The following is a 15,767-nucleotide window of genomic DNA, read 5'->3' on the forward strand; positions in this document are numbered from 1 at the left end:
AATTCATGGTGTCACAAAGAGTCGGACACGACTGAGCAACTGAACTGAACTGAACTGAGGTCTTTACATGATTTGATAGCTTATTTCTGTTGTATCAATATAATCTGTTTATCAAGTCACCTATTGAATGACATCTTGTTTGCTTTTGGCAAGAATGAGTAAAACTGCTCTCACCCTCACACAGTTTTTGTGGATATAAGTTTTCAAATTATTTGCATAAATACCTAAGAGCATGATTGATAGATCTTATGGTGAGACTATGTTCAAATTTTTAAGAAATTGTCAAACTGTCTTCCAAAGTGACTGGACTATTGGGTGTTCTCAATAGCAGTAAATTAGAGTTCCAGTTGTTTGCACACTTGCCAGATGTTAGTACAACAGAATGGGGAGATTTTAATCACTCTAATAGGTAGGTACTTATATCTTATTGCTCTTTTAACTTTCAATACCCTAGTTACAAATAATATTGAGCATTTTTTATTTACTTAATTTTCATTTATATCTCTTCTTTGACAAGATGTCTTCAATATATTGCTCGTTTTAAAATTGGGTTGCTTGTGTTACTATTATTAAATGAGTTTTAAAAGTTCTTTGCATACTTTGGATACAAATCCTTTATGACATATATGTTTTGTGCATATTTTCTCCCAGTATTTTTATTGTCTCTCCATTCTTTTAACAGTATTCTTCACAGAGCAGACATCTTCATTTTAATAATCCCAATTATTACATTTCTCTTTCAAGGAACATGATTTTGGTGTTGTGTATAAGAGCTCATCACTAAACACAAGATTACTTGAATTTATTTTCTCATGTGCTTTCTTTCAAAAGTTTGTAGCTTTGCGTCTCACAGTTTGGTTCATTATTCTTTTGAGTTTACTTTTGAAAAAAAAGGTGTGAAATCTCTATGTTCATATTTACATATTAATATAGATTGAATACTTGTGTCTTTTCAAAAATCATATTTTGAAGTCCTAAGCACCAATAGGGTGGTATTTGTAGACAGGGTTTTGGGGACTTAACTAAGGTTAGATTAGGTCACAAGAGTGGGGCCCTTGTTTGATGGGATCAGTGATTTATAAGAGACACCAGAGAACTTATTCTCTTCTTCTCTTTCTACACTCTCTCACTCCCTCCCTCTCTCTCCTTTCTGGTACTTGATTTTGGACTTTCTAGCTCCTCCAGGTGGCGAAGGCACTGGCGACCCACTCCAGTACTCTTGACTGGAAAATCCCATGGATGGAGGAGCCTGGTAGGCTGCAGTTCATGGGGTCGCTAAGAGTCAGACACGACTGAGTGACTTCACTTTCACTTTTCACTTTCATGCATCGGAGAAGGAAATGGAAACCCACTCCAGTGTTCTTGCCTGGAGAATCCCAGGGAGGGGGGAGCCTGGTGGGCTGCCGTCTATGGGATCGCACAGAGTTGAAGTGACTTAGCAGCAGCAGCAGTTCCTCCAGGATTTTGAAAAATACATTTCTGTTGTTTAAGCCATTCAGGGTATGGCATTTTGTTATGGCAACTTGAATAGCGTGAGGCAAATGAATGTCCATCGTTTCAAGCACCATTCAATGGATTGCTCTTTCTCCATTGAACTGCTTCTGTTCGATAGTCAAGATCATTTGACCATATTTGTGTGAGTCCATTTCTGGGCTCTATACTATATTTTACTGATCTATATTCTATGCTTTTGCCAGTACTATCTTGTACTGATTATTGTTTCTTTGTATCATCTTGAAATTGGGTACTGTAACTCCTCCAAAATTTTTCATTATTCTGTTAGCTATTCTAGGTGTTTTAGCCTTTCTATATAACTTTAAACTCAGTTGGATGGTATGTATGAAATAGGTTTTCAGGATTATAACTAGTAATGTGTTGTTTTATAAATCAGCTTGGGAAGACATTGATGTATTAACAATAATTTATCTTCCAATCCATGAATATAAACACTCTCTCCATATGTATAAACAACCTCATATAGGCAGATGATACCACTCTAGTGGCAGAAAGAGAAGAGGAACTAAAGAGCCTATTGATGAGGGTGAAAGAGGAGAGTGAAAAAGCTGACTTAAACTCAATATTCAAAAAACTAAGATCATGGCATCTAGTCCCATCACTTCATGGTAAGTGCATGGGAAAAAAATGGAAGTATTGACAGATTTTATTTTCTTGGGCTCCAAAATCACTGCAGATGGTGACTGCAACCACTAAATTAAAAGACATGTGCTTCTTGGAAGGAAAGCTATGACAAAGCTAGAAGGTGCATTAAAAAGCAGAGATATCACTTTGCCAACAAAGGTCTATCTAGTCAAAGGTATGATTTTTTCCAATAGTGATGTACGAATGTGAAAGTTGGACTATAAAGAAGGTTGAATCCTGAAGAATTGATGCTTTTGAACTATGGTGCTGGAGAAGACTCTTGAGAGTCCCTAGGACAGCAAGGAGGTCAACCCAGTCAATCCTAAAGGAAATTAGCACTTAATATTCATTGGAAGTACTGATACTGAAGCGCCAATACTTTGACCACTTGATGCAGAGTCAATTCATTCGAAAAGACCCTGATGCTGGAAAGATTGATGGCAGGAGGAGAAGGGGGTAACAGAGGATGAGACAGTTGGATGGCATCACTGACTAAATGGACATGAGTTAAATTCTGGGAGATAGTGAAGGACATGGAAGCCAGTTCATGGGGTTGCAGAGTTGGACAGGACTTAGTGAATGAACAACAATGTGAAGATTAAGTTCTTTGTTTCTGAACCTGGAGTTTTATGTCTTCTGCCAGCATCCATGAAACCAGAACAGACTATATTACTAGCTTACAAGTAGAATAAAAGTCCAGATAGTGACAGGAATAAGGCATAGTAAAAGCTTTATATGCTTATGTACTTGGGTTCCTTTTCTAGCTCATGATGCTAGTATTGACAGTAATTTTTAATTAAGACGTAAGAAGGTTAGAGGGGCTTCCCAGGTGGCACTAGTGGTAAAGAACCTGACTGCCCATGCTGGAAATGAAAGAGACATGGACTTGATCCCTGGGTTGGGAAGATCCCCTGGAAGTGGGCATCACAACCTAATCCAGTATTCTTGCCTAGAGAATGCCATGGACAAAGAAGCTTGGCAGGCTACACACCATATGGTTGCACAGAGTTGGACAGGACTGCAATGACTTAGCATGCACACAAGAAGATTAGAGAGGTACAGAAATTTGGCATGCTATGCAGCTGATATTAAAGAAGATGTGGGGGGAGATCATTTTTTCTCCAGGATTATTTTTAATATCATGGAATGGCAGAAGGAAAATGATATAGAACTAAGGATCAGATTTAGATCATACCTGAATGGTCTAGGGGTTGTCCCTACTTTCTTCAATTTAAGTCTGAATTTGACAACAAATTGATCTGAGCTGCAGTCAGCTCTCAGTCTTATTTTTGCTGGCTGTATAGAGTTTCTCCATCTTTGGGTGCAAAGAATATAATCAGTCTGATTTTGGTATTGACCATCTGGCAATGTCCATGTGTAGAGTCTTCTCTTGTGTTGTTGGAAGAAGGTGTTTGCATTCTTTTGGCAAAACTCTATTAGCCATTGCCCTGCTTCTTTCTGTACTCCAAGGTCAAATTTGCCTATAACTCCAGGTATTTCTTGACTTCCTACTTTTGCATTCCAGTCCCCTATGATGAAAAGGACATCTTTTTTTGGTCTTAGTTCTAGATTTATTTTGGGGGGCTCAAAAATCACCACAGATGCTGATTGCAGCCATGAAATTAAAAGACACTCCTTGGAAGGAAAGTTATGACCAACCTAGATAGCATATTAAAAAGCAGAAACATTACTTTGCCAACAAAGGTCCGTGTAGTCAAGGCGATGGTTTTTCCCGTGGTCATGTATGGATGTGAGAGTTGGACTGTGAAGAAAGCTGATCACCGAAGAATTGATGCTTTTGAACTGTGGTGCTGGAGAAGACTCTTGAGAGTCCCTTGGACTGCAAGGAGATATAACCAGTCCATTCTAAAGAATATCAATCCTGGGTGTTCATTGGAGGGACTAATGCTAAAGCTGAAACTCCAATACTTTGGCCACCTCATGCGACGAGTTGACTCACTGGAAAAGACTCTGATGCTGGGAGGGATTGGGGGCAGGAGGAGATGTGGACAACAGAGAATGAGATGGCTGGATAGCATCACCTACTCGATGGACATGAGTTTGAGTGAACTCTGGGAGTTGGTGATGGACAGGGAGGCCTGGCATGCTGTGACTCATGGGTTCGCAGAGAGTCGGACACGACTGAGCGACTGAAATGAACTGAACTGAGGTCTTGTAGGTAATGATAGAACTGTTCAACTTCTTTGGCTTTAGTGACTGGGGCATAGACTTGGATCACTGTGATACTGCATGATAAATTTGATTCTGAATGGCCTTGGAAACAATCAGAGATCATTTTCTTTTTTGAGATTGCACCCAAGTATTGCATATTAGACTCTTTTGTTGACTATCTGGGATACTCCATTTCTTCTAAGGGATTCTTGCACACAGTAGCAGATATAATGGTCATCTGAATTAAATTTGCCCATTCCTGTCCATTTTTGTTTACTGATTCCAAAAGCGTCAATGTTCACTTTTGCCATCTCCTGTTTGACCACTTCCAATTTACCTTGATTCATGGACTTAACATTCCAGGTTCCTATGTAATATTGTTCTTTGCACATTGTACTTTACTTCCATCACCAGTGTCACATCCACAACTGGGCATTGTTTTCCCTTTGGATCCTTCTTTTCACTTTTTCTGGAGTTATTGCTCCACTTTTCTCCAGTAGCACCTACTGAAGTGGGGAGTTATTGCAAAATTCAGAGTTAAATTGAAGAAAGTAGAGAAAACCACCAGACCATTCAAGTGTGACCTAAATCAAATCCTCTATGATTATACAGTGGAAATGACAGATTCAAAGGATTAGATCTGATAGCCAGAATGCCTGAAGAACTATGGACAGAAGTTCATGACATTGTACAGGAGGCAGTGATCAAAACCATTGCCAAGAAAAAGAAAAACAAAATGGTTGTTTAAAGAGGCAGTGCAAACAGCTGAGAAAGAAGAGAAATTAAAGGCAAAGGAGAAAACTACTTTTTCCTTTTTCTCTAGACAGATACATATTGAACCCGGGTCTCCTGAACTGGTAGGCAGACTCTTTACCTTCTGAGTCACCTGGAATGCCCCATTCAACACAATCCTCAATTAATTATAGGTATAATTTAGAAAAATAGATAACCCTTTGGAAAACGATTAAAATCTATTAAAAGAAAACATGCATGCTATTTTCAACATATGCAAGCCCATAGGTAATCTTTCTTAAACTTAGCAATTTTAATATTTTAAAATATACCTCTAGAGATGAGTATTAACAGTGTTCAGTTCAGTTCAGTAGCTCAGTTGTGTCCAACTCTTTGCAAACTAATGAACCGCAGCATGCCAGGCCTCCCTGTCCATCACCAACTCCCAGTGTCTACCGAAACCCAGGTCCATTGAGTAGGTGATGCCATCCAACCATCTTATCCTCTGTCGTCCCCTTCTCCTCCTGCCCTCAATCTTTCCCAGAGTCAGTGTCTTTTCAAATGAGTCAGCTCTTTGCATCAAGTGGACAAAGTATTGGGGTTTCAGCTTCAACATCAGTCCTTCCAATGAACACCAGGACTGATTTCCTTTAGGATGGACTGGTTGGATCCCCTTGCAGTCCAAGGGACTTAAAAGAGTTTTCTCCAACACCACAGTTCAAAAGGATCACTTCGTTCGTACTCAGGTTTCTTTTTAGTCCAATTCTCACATCCATACATGACCACTGGAAAAACCATAGCCTTGACTAGATGGAACTTTGTTGACAAAGTAATGTCTCAGGTTTTTAATATGCTATCTAGGTTGGTCATAACTTTCCTTCCAAGGAGTAAGCATCTTTTAATTTCATGGCTACAATCACCATCTGCAGTGATTTTGGAGCCCAAAAAAATAAAGTCAGCTGCTATTTCCATTGTTTCCCCATCTATTTCTCATGAAGTAATGGGACCAGATGCCATGATGTTAGTTTTCTGAATGTTGAGCTTTAAGATAACTTTTCCACTCTCCTCTTTTACTTTTATCAAGAGGCTCTTTAGTTTTTCACTTTCTGCCATAAGAATGGTGTCACCTGCATATCTGAGGTTATTGATATTTCTCTTGGCAATCTTGATTCCAGCTTGTGATTCTTCCAGCCCAGCATTTCTCATGATGTTAAATAAACAGGGTGACAATATACAGTCTTGATGTACTCCTTTTCCTATTTGGAATCAGTCTGTTTTTCCATGTCCAGTTCAAACTCTTGCTTCCTGACCTGCACACCGGTTTCTCAAAGCACAGGAGTGGTGGCTGCGATGGTACAGGAGCTGCTGAGAGGAGCTACCCCACGTCCAACGTCAGGGGCAGTGGCTGCACATTGCTGGAGCAGCCATGAAGAGATACCCCACGAACAAGGTAAGAGAAACCCAAGTTAGATGGTAGGCACTGAGAGAGGGCATCAGACGGCCGATAGACTGAAACCATAATCACAGGCAATTAGCCAAACTGATCACATAACCACAGCCTTGTCTAACTCAATGAAACTAAGCCATGCGATATGGGGCCACCCAAGACGGACAGGTTATGGTGGAGAGGTCTGACAGAATATGGTCCACTGGAGAAGGGAATGGCAAACCACCTCAGAATTCTTGCCTTGAGAGCCCCATGAACAGTATGAAAAGGCAAAATGATAGGATACTGAAAGAGGAACTCCCCAGGCCGGTAAGTTCCCATTATGCTACTGGAGATCAGTGGAGAAATAAATAGATAGAATAAAGATAGAATAAAGGGTTGGAACCAAAGCAAAAACAACACCCAGCTGTGGATGTGACTGGTGATAGAGCAAGGTCCAATGCTGTAAGGAGCAATATTGCATAGGAACCTGGAATGTTAGGTCCTTGAATCAAGGTAAATTGGAAGTGGTCAAACGGGAGATGGCAAGAGTGAACATCTCATTCTAGGACGACGGAGAATGAGATGGCTGGATGGCATCACCGACTCTGTGGACATGAGTTTGAGTGTACTCCGGGAGTTGGTGATGGACAGGGAGGCCTGGCGTGCTGTGATTCATGGGGTCGCGGAGAGTCGGACACGACTGAGAGACTGAACTGAACTGAACTGTGGGCAGGAATCCCTAGAAGAAATGGAGTAGCCATCATAGTCAACAAGAGAGTCCAAAACGCAGTACTTGGATGCAATCTCAAAAATGACAGAATGATCTCTGTTCGTTTCCAAGGCAAACCATTCAATATCACAGTAATCCAAGCCTATGCCCCAACCGGTAATGCTGAAGAACCTAAAGTTGAACGGTTCTATGAAGACATACAAGAACTTTTAGAACTAACACCCAAAAAAGATGTCCTTTTCATTATAGGGACTGGAATGCAAAAGTAGGAAGTCAAGATACACCTGGAGTAACAGGCAAATTTGGCCTTGGAGCACGGAACGAAGCAGGGCAAAAGCTAATAGAGTTTTGCCAAGAAAACTCACTGGTCATAGCAAATACCCTCTTCCAACAACACAAGAGAAGACTTTACACATGGACATCACCAGATGGTCAACATCGAAATCAGATTGATTATATTCTTTGCAGCCAAAGATATAGAAGCTTTGTACAGTCAGCAAAAACAAGACTGGGAGCTGACTGTGGCTCAGATCATGAAGTCCTTATTGCCAAATTCAGACTGAAATTGAAGAAAATGGGGAAAACCACTAGACCATCCTTGTATGATCTAAATCAAATCCCTTATGACTATACAGTGGAAGTGAGAACTAGATTTAAGGGACTAGATCTTATAGACAGAGTGCCTGATAAACTATTGATGGAGTTTCATGATATTGTACAGGAGATAGGAATCAAGAGCATCCCCAAGAAAAAGAAACACAAAATTGTAAAATGGCTGTCTAAGGAGACCTTACAAATATCTGTGAACAGAAGAGAAACGAAAAGCAAAGAAGAAAAGGAAAGTTACACCCATTTGAATGCAAAGTTTCAAAAAATGGCAAGGAGAGATAAGAAAGCCTTCCTCAGCAATCAATGCAAAGTAACCATATTTGCATCGCACAAAAAAAGTTTGTTTTGTATAAACATGAACAAGCATGTGCATAAAATATAGACATGTGACCACAGTATGGTTTTTTCCCGCAAAGTATGGAAACAGTGTGAGGGTGCACTCCATACACAACTTATTCCATTGACATGGTTATAAATATAATTTTCACTATATTAATTTAAATAATTATTATAGACATTTGTGTAAGTGATCAAAAGTGAATATTTTACCTGTACTATTTCATTCACCAAATAGTAATAAGCAATTATAATAGGTACTCTTAATAATAATAACTTTCAGTTCAGTTCAGTTCAGTCGCTCAGTCGTGTCTGACTCTTTGCAACCCCGTGAATCACAGCACGCCAGGCCTCCCTGTCCATCACCAACTACCGGAATTCACTCAAACTCATGCCCATCGAGTAGGTGATGCCATCCAGCCATCTCATTCTCTGTCATCCCCTTCTCCTCCTGTCTCCAATCCCTCCCAGCTTTAGTGCACTTCAAATCAAAGGAAACTAATTAGTGGAAACAAAACTGATGGTGGGGCAGGGAATTTTTTTCTCATCTAAACCAATTGAAAGCAAAGAATTTCTTCCATTTCATAAAAGTAGTTAGATTCAAAATCTCAAACGTCCTTATTCAGTTGTGTTCAGCATACTTTTATATACAGCAGCTGAACATTGAGACAATGATAATGAAGGTTGCAAGTTAATGTCCATTTGCAATGAAACATCACAGACAAACCATTTGAGACCTTTATTATAATCAAACTGGCTTCATTGAAAATACAAATTGAAAGATTATCCTGAGTTTGTTGTTTCTATTCCTACCTTTTTGATCAAATCTATTACTATGCTTCATTCACTTTATGTCTATCACACAGACACGCACATATAAACACACACATAATCATACTGGTAAATATGTGGGTTTCTATACTTACATATGATCTCTGATATTTTTAAAATGAATACTGACTTTTCAAAAAAATCTAAATTGAATGCCATGATCTAAAGGTATCAAAATGAAGAGAAGTGAAAATATTAGTAATATAGGGGTTAGATTGATTACAAACTTAATTCTTTGCCTCAGAAAGAATAACATGTTGACATTTTAAAAATTCATTTTGAGGGGAAAAAAATAAACAGATTGAGAAAGCTTCCATATAATCTCTGAAAGGATATAGTTTTCAGTGAGTGTGAATTACATTTTATTTTATACAAGGTTTTACTAGTGTGGTATTTTCTGTTATATTGAGTTATAACTCCCTACCCATAGAGGCAGCTTTTGATTTGATTTTCATTGCCTTGGGCAAGCATGATTGAGGACCCACAAGACTGTAGAAGATGTTGATTGATTCTTTTGATCCTAGGAGATAATAGAAAGTGTTTAAATTGGTTGTGTTAAAAAAATCTGAGGATGAATTGAGACTTTAGGCAAATTGCACAGATTTTTAATCTTCGATTTGTTCAAATCTGTAACATAGGAAACAAAAGATTTATATCTCCTCTTGTCAAATTCCTTTCTGTTTCACATCAATCACTTTTTTTTTTCTCTTCACCTTTTCTGGTCCTATGTGACTCCTTTATTCCTAGAATTAGAGGCCTCTGAGTTTTATTTAAATTAAAAATGGTATCAAAGTCACACATACAATGAAACTTAAGCCACAGCAAGTCTGGAGATCAGACCAAAGAGAAGTGGACAAAAAATCATCAGTGGCAAAATAAAAAGTGAATCTATGTGCTTCTCTTTAGGAGTCTAAAGCACTAATCATTATATCACTACCTTGGACAATTTGACAAACTACTTCCAACAGAGCTCTCATGATACACTGCTGTCCTATCAGAGTGTCTCAGCTAGATATTAAGATGTATGGCAAATAATATGTTACCATCAGTATATATAGAAATGAAGTTTATATGGTGATTAGAAGATGCCTGGTAGTACTGACAATACTTATTTCCATATTAACAATGACAGTGAAAGTCTCTCAGTCATGTCTGACTCTTTGGCACCCCACGTACTGTGCAGTCCATGGAATTCTCTAGGCCAGAATACTGGAGTGGGTAGCCTTTCCCTTCTCCAGGGGATCTTCCCAACCCAGGGATCAAACTCAGGTCTCTCACAGTGAAGGTGGTTCTTTACCAACTGAGCATTAGGAAAGCCATATTCGTGGTAGTTACAGAAAAAAGCAAAAATTAAGGGGACTTCTTTGGGGTCTGTAATCCAGAGGTTATTTTACCTCTGTGTCTTAATGGAACATTGTCACTCAAAAATATATAAGTTTGGTGTCTCCACAGGCAAGGGAAACAAGAGCAAAACAGATGAGATTACATAAAACTAAAATATCTGCACAGTGAGGAAAATTATCAACAAAATGAAAAGGCAGCCTATTGAATGGAGATGGTACTTACAAATGATACATATCATAAGAAGCTAATATTCAAAATATGTAAAGAACAAATACGACTCAACATCAGGAAAAAAAGAAAAAGCAGATTAAAAAATGACCAGAGGACCTGAATAGAAAATTTATCAAGGTCAACATAAAGATGGCCAACAGGCACATGAAGAGGTGTTAAATATCATTCATTTTAAGACAAATGCAAATCAAAACTACAATGAGATATCATCTCACATTCTCAGAATGTTCATTAACAAAAAGACAACAAAAAAATCAGTGTTGGAGACACGTGGAGAAAAGGAGACCCTTGTGCACTGTGAGTGGGATTGGAGACTGGTGTAGCCAATATGGAAAACTGTATGGAGAGTCTACAAAAAATTAAAAATACAACCACTATATGATTCAGCTATCCCGCTATTAGGTATTTATCTGATGAAAACAAGAACTCTAATGCAAAAATATATATGCATACCTATATTTGTTATAGCATTAGTAGCAAAAACCAAGATGGAAGCAACCTGAGTGCCCATCTGTAGATGGATAAAGAAGGCACCCCCACACACACACAATGGAATATTACTCAGCCATAAGAAAGAATGAAATCTTGCCATTTGTTACAGCATGGATGGGCCTGAAAGCATTATGCTAAGTGAAATAAGACACTTAGGTAACAGAGAAAGATAAATGCTATATGATTTCACTTAGGCTTAAACAAATGAACCAACATAACTAAACATAAACAAAGTCATAAATATAGAGAACAAACAGGAGGTTGCCATAGGAGTTGAGGGTGGAGAGAGGAGAGAAATAGTTGAGGAAGATTAGGAGATACAAACATACAATTACAAAATATATGCCATAGATATAAAATGTATAATGTTGGAAATACAATAAATAATGACATAATATTTTTATATGATAACAGATGGTAACTGGAATTACTGTGGTGATCATTTTGAAATGTAGAGAAATATTGAATCACTACATTGTGTATCAGGAACTAACATAGTGCTGCAAGTGAATTATACTTCACAAACTAACGAACAAACTCATAGGAAAAAAAAAACATTTATGGAACTCCAATACTTTGGCCACCTCATGCGAAGAGCTGACTCACTGGAAAAGACTCTGATGCTGGGAGGGATTGAGGGAAGGAGGAGAAGGGGACAACAGAGAATGAGATGGCTGGATGGCATTATTGACTCGATGGACATGAGTTTGAGTGAACTCTGGAAGTTGGTGATGGACAGGGAGGCCTGGCGTGCTGTGATTCATGGGGTCACGGAGAGTCAGATACAACTGAGCGACTGAACTGAACTGAACTGAAGTGTGGAAGGAGGACAAGGAAGAGGGCATTGAATGAAGGGGGTCAGAGAGTAAAAATTTCCAACTATCAGTACTAAGAATGTAATGTACAACATGATAACTGTAATTATCACTTAGCATGTTATGCATGAAAGTTAATAGAATAAATCCTGAGTTCTCATCACAAGGAAATTTTTTTCACTTCTGAATGTTCACTAAACTTATTATGAGAATCATGTCATGATGATATAAAATCATTATGCTTTACGTCTTAAATTTATACAGAGCTGTGTCAATCTTATCACAATAAAACTGGAAGAAAAAATAAAAATTTTAAATGTAATAGTTTGGGCACACTAGTACTGAATTCAGTAGTGTTAGGCACTTTCCCAAGCACACTCATAAATATTAACTTATCTAGATTTTTAAATAATTCCACAAGATAGATCATATTATCCTAAGGATAATATATGATAAACTACTTGGGAAACATGAAGGTTAAATGAGTTGCACACATCAATGAGTAAGGCCAGGAACTTAACAATATGTTTATATTAATAACCACTAACCACTAAGCTGTACTAAATTAATAGTTCTCTGGGTCTAAGCCCTTCAAAAGTTTCACCAAGCACCTAAGAAACATTCTGTCAATATTCATCTTGGAGCCTTTAGAACTGGTTAATACAATTTTGAAACACCTTTCTTCATTTAGTTTACATTGATTTTGTGCTACTTCTCTGGAAGATATGAGTAAATGGAAATTTTATTTTGTAATTGAAAATGAGATCTTCAACAGTTAGCTTCATCACCACAAAAACACTGAAATAACAACCGGAAGGCCATGTATCATGTAATTGTTCTTGGCTGTTTACATTTGTCCCTGGCATTTCTTCTCATGAAAACCAAAATACTAATATTCTTTACATTACCAAACAAAGAAAAATCTTTATAATGCATAATTTTAAAAACATAAAATTTAGATTATGTAAAGTAAGATATTTTGCACTCTAAAAAAAGTACAAAAAAGAAAGACATTTTTAAATGTGTTAATTTCTTGAACTGCCTTTTTTTTTTTTTTGCAAATTATGGCATTTTATACCACTAAATATCTCTTCAACTGATAACAGGTGACTATTAAAAAACAATCCAGTGAATGTTACCAAACTGATAAGCGGTGAAATGGATCCATTTTGCTTTAATTTCCAAAATGATTGAGAAATTCTGAAGGAAAAAAGATCCAGGAACTGATACTGAAAATGAGATCAAAATGATGTCTTTTTCAGTGGGAATCTGGCTATTACAAAACCTTGTTATTTGTTTGTGTGTCTGTGTATGGAAATTTTTTGCATTTCTCAAACTCTAGAAGATCTCAGGTTGTGAAATTTCCCTTTTATTATCATTGCCTCTACTCACAAACATGGCACTGGCACTATTTGATGAAGTTTGTCTAACAGAGTAAGAAGGCTGAACATGACACTGCTGTCTCTAAAACAATTTTTTATGCTTATTTTTCCTAGCTGATATCAAGTGTGATTTCTTTATTCCTTAACATTTCTTTGTGAGCTAATACAGTTTTCCTGAACATTCTAAGTTAAGCATAATACTTTAGGTTATATGAGAGTTGCTGCCATTGTTGTCGTTCAGTCGCTCAGTGTGATCAACTCTTTGAAACGCCATGGACTGTCGCAAGTCAGCCTTCCCTGTCCTTCACCATCTCCCAGAGCTTGCTCAAACTCATGTCCATTGAGTCTATGATGCCACCCAACCATCTCATTTTCTGTCTCCCCCTCCTTCTCCTGTCTCCAATCTTGCCCAGCATCAGGGTCTTTGCCACTGAGTCTGCACTTTGCATCAAGTGGTCAAAGTATTGGAGCTTCAGTTTCAGCATCAGGCTTTCCAATAAATATTCAGGATTGATTTCCTTTATGATTCACTGGTTTGATCTCTTTGCTGTCCAAGGGACTCTCAAGAGTCTTCTCCAACACCACAGTTCAAAAGCATCAAATCTTCAATGCTCAGCTTTCTTTATAGTCTAACTCTCACATCCAAACATGAATATTGGAAAAACCATAGCTTTGACTAGATGGATCTTTGTTGGCAAAGTAATGTCTCTGCTTTTTAATATGCTGTCTAGGTAGGTCATAGCTTTTCTTTCAGAGATCAAGTGTCTTTTAATTTCATGGCTGCAGTCACCATCTGCAGTGATTTTGGAGCCCAGGAAAATAAAATCTGTCATGGTTTCCATTGTTTCCCCATATATTTGCCAGGAAGTGATGGGACCAGATGTCATGATCTCAGTATTTTAAATGTTGAGTTTTAAGTCAGCTTTTTCACTCTCCTTTTTCACTTTCATCAAGAAGGTCTTTAGTTCCTCTTCATTTTCTACCATAAAGGTGGTGTCATCTCCATATCTGAGGCAATTGATATTAAACCCAGCAATCTTGATTCCAGTTTGTGCTTCATCTAGCCTGGCATTTTGCATGATATACTCTGCATATAAGTTAAATAAGCAGGGTGACAATATACAGCCTTGACATAATCCTTTCCCAATGTGGAATCAGTCTGTTATTCCATGTCTGGATCTAACTGTTGTTTCTTGATCTGCAAACAGTTTTCTCAGGAGGCAGGAAAAGTGGTCTGGTATTCCCATCTCTTGAAGAATTTTCTGCAGTTTGTTGTGATCCACACAGTCAAAGGCTTTGACATAGTCGATGAAGCAGAATTAGATGTTTTTCTGGACTCTCTTGCTTTTTCTATGATCCAACAGATGTTGGCAATTTGACCTCTGCTTCCTTGGCTTTTCTAAATCCAACTTGAATATCTGGAAGTTCTCGGTTCGCATACTGTTGAAGCTTCTCTTAGAGAATTTTGAGCATTACTTTACTAGCCTGTGAGATGAGTGCAATTGTGAAGTAATTTGAACATTCTTTGACATTGCCTTTCTTTGGGATTGGAATGAAAACTGACCTTTTCCAGTCCTGTTGCCACTGCAGAGTTTTCCAAATTTGCTGGCATATTGAGTGCAGCACTTTCACAGCATCATCTTTTAGGATTTGAAATATCTCAGCTGGAATTCTATCACCTCCACTAGCTTTGTTTATAGGCCTACTTGACAGCACTTTACTGCAGTTTACCTCATCATTTTATCTTTGCAATAGCAGTTCCTTTGTCAAGTCTTTTTCCTACCTGGATATCTAAAGAGACATGTGAGAAAGGGAGATAAGATGCAGTCTTTTAACATTTTCTATTTTTTTTTAATTTTTAAAGAATTATGTGATGGTATTTTTAATTTTTAAATTAATGTATAGTTGCTTTACAATGTCGTGTTACTTTCAGGTGTATAGCAAAGTGATTCAGTTATACATGTACATATACAAATACACAAGTATCTTTTTATTCCAGATTATTTTCCCTTCAAGATAATTTCAAAATATTGACTATATTTCCCTGTGCTATAAGTAAGTCTTTGTTGGTTATCTGTTTTATATATATTTGTGTGTATATATTAATCCCAGTCTCCTAATTTATCCCCCTCCTTTCCCTTTTGAAAACCATAATTTTGTTTTCTATGTCTGTGGGCCCATTTCTGTTTTATATATAAATTCATTTGTATCATTTTTTTAGACTTCACATATAATATGATATTGCAGAAATATTTATGATAGCCAAGACATGGAAACAACCTAAATGTTCATCCACAGATGAATGGATATGACATATATACATATATCATATGATAGTAATAGAATATTACTCAACCACAGAAAAGAATGAAATAATGCCATTTACAGCAACGTGGATGGACCCAGAGATGATCATACATAGTGAAGTGTACTAGACAGAGAAAGAACACAGACTTCTGAGTTGAATCTCAAATTTGTCATGTACTATCTGAATAGTTTTTGAAAAGTTACCAAACCTTCATGAA

Source organism: Moschus berezovskii, chromosome 8 (genome assembly GCF_049115385.1).
Source record: "Moschus berezovskii isolate FMDL1 chromosome 8, NW_MosBer_1.0, whole genome shotgun sequence".
Classification (NCBI taxonomy): domain Eukaryota; kingdom Metazoa; phylum Chordata; class Mammalia; order Artiodactyla; family Moschidae; genus Moschus; species Moschus berezovskii.